The following is a 9,988-nucleotide window of genomic DNA, read 5'->3' on the forward strand; positions in this document are numbered from 1 at the left end:
AATTTTTATTTTATCAACTCTAAAACTATTAACTTATATATCTATTACAATATGCATAGATATTTTCATAATTTTAAATAAAATAATATTTAATTTTTAATAATATCAAATGAAGTGATATTTAATTTTTATGAATTAATAATTGTTAACCAAATAAGCTAATTTCAAATCACTAATGATAAAAATCATCTTGATAATTACATTATTATGATAATATTAAAAATACACCAAACACTATCAAAAGTAAAAAAAAAAAATAATTAATTCTGCAAAAATCAATAACAACTAAATAATTTGAGAGAAAAAAAAATAACAAACAAAAAATAGTATTTTTGGCATTTGATTGGATAAACTCAAAATAATCCAATTTGAATGACTTAAAAATTATTTTTCTTTTATTTTTTTTTTTTGTTTAAAAAACCTTAAAATTTTAAATTTTACTTATTTAAATTACCAAATTTTAAATATTATTAAAACTAAAATTTCATTACTCTGTAATAAATAACATAACTATTAGTTTTTTTTCATAAGTTAAAATTTGCACCCAAAAAATAATAATAATAAAGTAACAAAAACTTGAAGCGAAGTCCGGTAGAACAAACAAATCGCCTTACTAAATTCACTAAAAAAGCCAATAATTTGGAGTCAATGTAACCAAATCTTTATCCACTAACCAATTACGGTCGTTATCGTTTATCCCATTTCTCTCTCTCTGTGTCTCTCTCTGTCTCTCTTATTCCCACTTAAATTAAAAAACAAAAAACTAATAGTGAAATAGTGAAGCAATATTCTAAACACAATCTGTTTGTTGTCAGGAGCTTTGTTGGGCCAACCCGCAGGCCTAGTGAGCCGCGTTAGAACGATGGACCCAAAGCCTTTTGCTTAGCACGACTTAGGTGAGCCATGCGGAACAGGACCCACTTCATTCCACTCTGGTTTTAGGCTAGGCTTTCCGGCATATAATATATCATAATAATAATTAAATAATGAGAAAGTACTAAAATATTCCAAACAAAAGATTATATATTAAAAGATTTCAATAAGGCATTTCGGCGGTTATAACTGATGTTCAAGCTTCAAATCCTGAAATAAAAACTATGCAAAAGTTTTTCAATGCTAAAATTTTTCCGACCTATAATAAAATTTTAATTATTTATATTTCATGTGAGTGTAATATATACATATTAGATGGATGGATATAAATTTTTTATAAAATTATGTAAATACAATAATTTATGTATTCATATCATATTATATCAAATATGAATAATTGAAATATGAATATAACCAATAAATGATTGGTTTAATTTATTAAGCTTATTTTTTTCGACAAAAAGGTCTTGGATTCGAGTTCTGATGTTGGTCACTTGTTGAGATCATCTCGAATACATGACTTATAATCACCTGTTTTAAGTTGTCAAGACTAAATAATCTATCTATTTTCAAATTTTTTATAGCAAAAAATATGAATATAAATAAATAATTAAACGTATAAAATTTTTAAATATAAATACAATCGTTTATTTTACATGTTATAGACAATATGACATAAGTAATATGTTTAAAATTAATTTATTTAAATATTATATGATATAATATGATTAAAAAAATTTATCAAAATTAACATGATTAATAATGTATTTATAACTTGTTTAAACCAAAAAAATATTTTCATTAATAACATAATTTTAACATAAACAAAAATAAAATTATAACTCGGTGAGAGTAATGGCACTGGTGAAGTGGGAGAAGATAATGAGCCTGACGGTTTCAAATAGAAAAGGAAGAATGAAAGTTATTAGGTTTAGAGTAATATAGTAGGATTTATTGCATTATTACATTAGTGACTTTCTAAACTAATTTCAAATTTAAGCGAATATATTATATAAAATTGGATAATAAAATTTATCAATGCTTTTGTTTGCTTTAAATTCATAAAAAAAAAATTCTATATTAATTGTTAAAATGTTAAAATAATCTTTTAAATGTATCATGACATATTAATACCTAATAAATTAATATATGCTATGCTATTTATAATAATTTATTATGTTATAATATAAGTTATAAATAAGAAAGTTTTTATATTAAAAATAATGGAATCAAATGTGAGTTTAGGGTTCTTCGCATCCTATATATAAAAATAATATATATTTATTATTTATTTTTTGTTTTATTTTGATATATATTATATAAATAAATGGATTATTTAATAAATTAATTTAAGAAATTAATTTAATAACCAATGAGCTTTGGTTTAGTGGGAAGGAGAATGTTCTAAAAAAATGAAGTTGTTTATTCAAGTCACATTACATGTGAGTTTAATTTAATTTTATATTAAATTTATTTGATTATGATTTAATTTATTAATTGATTTATTTATTTATTTAATAATTTTTTGTATATATATAATATTTAATTATAATTATAATTTATACTTGTAATCATTGTGACTTGAAAGAATAAAACAATGACTGTCCTAAAATAGAGATAATACCTAAAAGCGAAGCTAGACTATTTGGCGAGGAAGCGGAGGAACAACAACATAGCATCAAGAAGATTAAGGATTCCCACCCTGAGGCAAAAGAAGCTCAAGGTAAAAACTCAACAGTGGCAGCTCAAAAGAAAATCGTATCTTATCGTGATTCTCTCCTAGGAGTTGCTTATGGAGTCCAAAGCCAGTCATTGCTTAAGCTAGAGGATGAGACTATGGAAACAGCACGAACGAAGATACCCAGGAACAAAAAGACACGGACGATGAAGGGGAAATCAACATCACCTTCAGCAGGGAAGAGAAAAAACAAATTAGAGACAAATAGGCAAAAACCCTAATGGTGCATTTGGTAAGGGAAAATATGGTATTTTCTTTTAGAATATTGTTGTTAAGTATTTAAATTCTTACGTTTAATTCATGGTATTTAATTTTTTAGAATAATTTTATATTTTAAATTATATTCAAAATTAAAAAAAAAAACCCTCATATTTTATTGTAATTTTTTAAAGTTTAAAAAATAATTACTTTTATCTCAAATTTAATCTAAATAAAAAAAAATTTTATTTTATCATTTTGAGAATCGACGTATGGAAAACTTTTTTTTTTTACAAATGTTATATTAAAAACAAAAAAATACAAATATTACGTTTGTTGAAACTTTAATGTAATATTTGAGTAATAATTTTTTTTATTTTATCAGTTAAGTATTATATTTGTATGTTTTAAAACGTAATAATGAATATTATTTTATGTGTTTCTTTTAATGAAACACAGCATTTGTATGTTTTAAAACATAATAAATGTTAATTATTTTATGTGTTTCTTTTAACGAAACACAGCACTCGTAATTTTTTAATATATCATTGACTTTGCCTCGAGACTCATGCCGATCGGCCTTGGTTTCTCCTGCCTTGAGATCAGTTGCAGACTCTGATGCTGTGTGGGATGCATGTCGATCGCCATCATTGCTTTCATTGACAAAGAAGGACAATTTTTTCATCCCTCTTTTCATCCCATTCTTATTGAATGGTAGCATGATAAGCCTAAAGTTGACCCTATATCAACTTTTAAAACTTTGTAATACAAGAATATTACATCTTTTTTACATGTATTTTAAGTGGAAATTTTCAAGGTGAAATCAACTACTGCGTTTAGTTTAAGCTAAACGCAGTAATTGTTAATTTCTTATTTTTTAAAACATGTTAAAAGTTCAATTATTATTTTTTAAAGATAAATATAGTAATTAATTATTATAATTTATTTAAAATAATTAAATAATATATATTTTTAAAATTAAATGTAATAATTATTTTTTGTAATTTTTTAAAAATAATTAATTATTGCATTTTTTAAAAGCTAAATGTAATAATTGTTTATTGTAATTTTTTAAAAATATGTAAAATGCTCAATTGCTACTTTTATTTGAAGCTAAATACAATATGTAGTAATTGTTCATTGTAATTTTTTAAAACATGTATATAATCAATTATTATATGAAATTAATGCAATAATTGACTACTAATGATTTTTTTAATAGTTGGACACTTAAATACTACATTTCTATGATTTGAAATGCATTATTTGTCGATTATTTTTATTTGATAAATTATTGTATTTGTTATGTAGTGGAGGATATTATAATAAAAATATAAGATTATGTAATGTCATATTCTCTCAAACCAAATACAGAAATCTAAAAAATGATACCATAAAAAATCACACTTTTCCCTTAATTAAATTTTCCTAGAGATCACATTTTCTTTTGAAAATTTAAAATTTTGTGAACCAGGTGTCTCCTAATAATTTAAGTCTTTTAGAAAAATGTTAGATATCAGTATCTAGTTTTCAAGCTAAAACAAATTTGGAAAACCCAGGATAAGTCTTTTGCCATCAACTTTGAAAGTGATTATTTCTTAATTAAGTTTCAATACCTCGAAGACTATGTATATGTTATCGAAGAAGGCCCCTAGTTTGTATGGGGGAGGTTTATGACTATCAAGAAATGGACATTAAATTTCAAACATCTAAGGCATATTTCTCATTTATGGTTGCATAGGTCAAACTATATGAATTTATATCAAATATTATAATGTCAAAATCCTAACAAAGATAGGTAAGCATATAGAGGTTCTGTTCAGAATCGATAGTCATACCTTCACAGAGGAACAAGAGAAATTTGCACACCTATGCATCCAAGTCAACTTGGATAAGCCTTTAAAGAGGTTTGTTTATATGGAAGGCAAAAAATAGTCTATTATATACGAAGGGATTAGTATGATATGCTTCAGTTATAAGAAGATAGAACACAAGAAAGAGTATTGCCCTGAAATGCCATGTACACTAACCCTTTAGTAGTAGATAAATGCTAAAAAAACCAGCAAACCAAGACCCAAAATCATGCAAAAAGTCAAGATGGGTGACAAGAATATGTATGTTGGTCCAAAGGAGAAAACCTAGACATAAGCAAAAAGCTATGCCTACCCTTCAAACAGACTAGCTAGTGGCAAACACTGGTTGCAAAATGAAAGTGCATGGCTAAGAAACTAGCAAGAAAAATATACCTACCCACAAGAAAACTCTCTGGGTCAGGACCTCTTAGGTTTGACACAAGGTATCAAGGACATGTCCCCATCATCTCCTAACAGACTAAAAGTTAAATAGAAAGGTATGCACCAGTGGCCCATATAAAACAAATTTCTAATTAGTAGAAAAAGGGAATGATAACCCAAAAGCACGTTGGCTTAAGCAAAATACCAATGAGACATGACAAATTAAAATATACATTCAACAGTAAAGAGGAAAAAGTAAATCTTTCTAAAAGCAAGGAGTTGAAAAACACATTAAAAGCAATAATCCTATTTACATACAAGTTAATAACCCTATACAGGATTACATACAGGTTGAGAACCCTGTGTAAGATAGAGTGAAGGTTGAAAACCCCATGCAGGATTATGTGCAGGTGAATAAGGCAAGCCATCAACAAGGAATCCTCAGGTTGGGATTAACAAAAGTTTGGACTCATCAAACATTGTTCACCACCCACAAACAATACCTCATAGAAGCTAGTTAAGATGTCATCCTCATGAACCATTGTTGTCTCCAAAAACCAAAGTTCAAGGGATTGAACACCAGCCAAAAATGAGAATCTATGTCAACAGAAGGCTAAGATGACAAAAAATGCAACAGTTAACTCTTAAGGTCTTTTTCAAGCATCAACTTCACCTTTAACCTTCTTGGAGATAATCTAGGACCCCTTTAAGCAAGCCCTAAGTGAGATCAGTGTGAGTGACAATTTCATAAATCTATTTCACCCAAAAAAATACTATTCTTAAGAAGTACAACATACCATGACTTTATTACGTTACCCTAACTTTTCGTACAACTATGGACAATCCCCTATTATCGATATCTCCCTTTTTTTTTTGTATATCCTTTATCATTCTAGCTTTTTTAAATAGACAACCTCTAATGGATCCATGAATAATGCCTTTCTAGATAACAATATTACTATTGTCTTTGTTTGCATAGATAACTTTAGAGATTCACATGAAGAACACCCAATGCTCGACCATCAAACTTTTAGTAGACCAAACAATCCACCAGTTCAAGATCTTTGTCAGCTCATTGGTAATGTAAGGAATAAAGACCTTGTCTCACAAAATCAAGGCCATACAAAGAATGGACCAAATAGCCACTATTGATTCGAGCATGGATTTTTTCACGAAATTTCTAAACCCTTCAATCCTATGTAATGCCATATCTGTTGTCATATGGAATTGTTGAGGAATGCAACACTTAGATTTTTTTAAGACTGCTAGGGATCTTATGATTTACCACTAACCTTTTTATCATGGTGATAACTGAAACAAAGACATATGGAAAGGGCGTTCGTCACATTATCGACAAGCTCTTATTCGACACATGAAAGGACACAAAAATAATATGATAATAAAGAGAATTCTAGATGCTATAGAGATTATACTTGGTCACAGTGTAGGAATTTTACTAAACCAAGTAAGAAATCCATTTGACGGTTAAGGTATTATCTTCAAACTCCTCTTGGATTTTTTTAGCTATTTATGCTAGCCTTAAATTGAAAGAAAAAAAATCATTATGAGACAACTTTAAACTTGTGGCCTCAAAAAACAAACTACCTTGACTGGTAGCTAGGGACTTTAACGAGGTTTTCTCATTAGATGATAAAAAAATAGGGATTACCTATGTTCTCAAGTAGGTTACGAAAATTTCACTATGTGTTAAATGTTTGTAACCTAATGGATCTTGGTTTTAAAGGACCTAAATTTACATGGTTGAATTTTTTATATGCCCACCATCTGAAACAGAAATAATCGACCATGTTTTGGCTAACTCAGCTTACAAGCTAATGCACTTGGAAGCCTCTATCACCCACCTTTCAAGTGTAAGATCAGATCACTGTCCCATTATCACGGTCCATACTAATTTGTGAGGTATTATCTATTTTGACCTGTTGACCTCACGATTTTATCCTACAAAAAGTACCTCACAAGTTGAAGGGGTGTGAATCCTTATATCCTAAGATCAATTCTAATACACAATCGATGTGAGATTCATGGCTCCTTTCTAGGACTATCAAATCCTCTCTCACTCCAACGAAAGCCCACCGTCCTTGGTGAGACATCACTAGTACCCCAGAGCCAACTTTGATACCAAATGTCATGATCCATATAAACTTATAAGATATTATCTGTTTTAGTTCGCTAGCTTCACGATTTTATCCCACAAAAAATATTTCGTAAGTTAAAGGGGTGTGAACCCTTATATCTCAAGATCAACTCTAGTACATAGCCAATGTGGGATTTATGGCTCATCTCTAGGACCATGACACCCATGCTTATTATTCTTGAAAGTAACAATACTTCCTTTAATGGCGAGGTTTTTAAATTTCAAGGAATGTTGCTTGACCATCTTAATTTTCAAAGTGTGTTAGCTTGTCTTTGGGATACAATTGACCAACCTTTGGCCCCATCGAGGACTTCACACAATGCCTAAAGGTTTAGAACAACGAGACTTTTGTAAGCATTTTTCATAAGAAAAGGAAAATTAGTGCTAGATTATAGGGCATTAAGTGAACCCTTACAAATGACCTAAATGATTTCCTTTTGATCTTCTAGAAAACTTTGATGCATGAGTACCAAGGCAATTTTAAACATGAAGGACTGTTGTGGGCAATGAAATCAAAGGTTAGTTGGATGATTAAAGGGGAAAGAAACACCAAAATTTTCCACCTCACAACATTTGTGTGAAGATACAAAAAAAAAATAGGGTTATGTGATCCTAACAGTGCTTGGACTATTAAAAAAAAGGATAAAAAATTGTTATGGATTTCTATTCTAATTTGTATCAAACCTTAAACTCTATGGAAACCAGAGTTTTTAGACCTTTAAATATTAGATAGGTCACACTTACGAGTGAGCAAGCCAATACCTTTCAAGCCCCAATCATCGAACCTGATATACAAAAGGCCCTATGATTTATGAAGCCATAAAAAGCCCCTAGCTCGAATGGCCTTCACCTTATCTTCTTCCAATGTTGTGGGCTAAAGGTGAAGAAAAAAGTTTGTGAGGTTATTATAGAAGTTTTTAACTTATGTAAGTTCCTTAAGAATATGAACGAGATCCTAATCCCAAAGAACAAGTAACCTACCAAAATATTTCATTTTTGACCCATCAGTCTACTCAACACAACCTATAAAATTGTCACAAAGTTGTTAGTGCAAAGACTATGAACGTTTTTTAATAAACTCATTAGCCCCTACAAGGAAGCTTTGTCTTAGGAAAACAAGTGACGAATACACCATCATTATATAAGAAATTATCCACTCCACGAAAAAGAAAAAAGGAAAACATGAGACCATGGTTTTGAAATTGGACCTTAAAAAGGCTTATGACCAGTTTAAATGAGGATTCATTGAAAAAATGCTCACATTTTTTAATTTTCTTGAATAGTGGGTCAACCTGATCATGTGTTGCATCTTAACATTGAGTTTTACCATCTTAGTCAATGAGGGCAAGCTTGAAAAATTCTATCATACCAGAGAAATTCGACAAAGAGATCCGTTATCTTCTTTTATTTTCATTCTTTATATGAAATACCTTATACCTTCTAATCCAAGATGCTTGTGACAAAAAATGTTAGTCCTTTATTATAGTGTTTAGAAGATGACCACCTTTATGATGTTATCCTATTCTCTAAAACTAATAAGAAATCTATGGGTACCATAAAAAAGGTGCTTAACTTTTTTTATGGTAGAATTGGGCTAAAAGATTAACTTAAACAAATCAAGAATTCTCTTCTAAAACAGGACATGACCAACAAGAATGGATCACGAACTACTATAATATTAGTAGTATAGAAGATCTGAAAAAGTATCTTGGCTTTCCCATACACAATAGTAGACCAAAAAAGTAAGATTTTAATTTTATACTTGAAAAAGTGAGGTCAAAACTTACGAGTTAGAAATCAAAGCTCCTTTCCCCAATAGGTTAGGTGGTGCTCATCTAATCTATAATGGTTTACCAACAATTACTTGTTTTGAATTGGATAATTAATCGTAAGTTCTTATGGGGAAAAAAAAACTCCAACAACCTTCATAAAATTAATTAAAAATAAGTGATAAAACCTAAAGAGGAAGGAGGATTAAGTAAACCTCATAACTAACCTCTCTTAATCAAGCTTTGTTGACGAATGGTGCATAAGCAATAGGATCTTTGGGTGTAAGTCTCTGTGGTTAAATACCTTTGTGGATTAAAGGGTGTAACCAAGTATGCAGTTACGTCAACTACTTTAAGAGCCATAAGAAGCTGTCACCACCTGATAGAGAAAGGTATTCATTAGATTATACAAGATGGATTAAGCAAAAACTTTTGGTATGATAATTGGATTAGGCTGGGATGCATTAGATCTCTTATTGCAAAACCCTTTCAACGTGAAGAATACCAACTCACTGTTAGATAAGCCAAGCAATGGTTTGATAATCCTAGCTAATCTTTCCATTCTTTAACCTTTTTGAAGATATTATTTAATGCATCACCAGTTTTCTTTGTACACTTATAGATGCTAGTAATGACATAATCTATTAAACTTTTTCAGCTTGGGAAATTTAACCTTAAGCAGTGCTTATAAACTTGCTGCTGGCTTGAACACCCGAACCACTTAGAATAAGAAAAAAAGGTAGAACAGGATATGGAAATAGAAAATCTCTTTCAAACTTTAATTCTTCACGTGAGAATGTGTTCAACAAATCCTACCAATAAGATCATTCATTATCAAAAGGGGGATGGCTGTGCACAATATTTGCTTTTTTTTGTAATACATGTGAAAAAACTCTACCACAATTGTTTGTCGAATGTCAAGTTATCCAAAATTGGTGGACTCAATTGAAACTACCAGATCGATATTTCTTTCATTGTGCTTCTAATTGGGAATTATGGCTTAAAGCTAATGCAACCACCA

Source organism: Durio zibethinus, chromosome 15 (assembly GCF_047325235.1).
Source record: "Durio zibethinus cultivar Kanyao isolate XHJ-2024 chromosome 15, ASM4732523v1, whole genome shotgun sequence".
Lineage (NCBI taxonomy): Eukaryota > Viridiplantae > Streptophyta > Magnoliopsida > Malvales > Malvaceae > Durio > Durio zibethinus.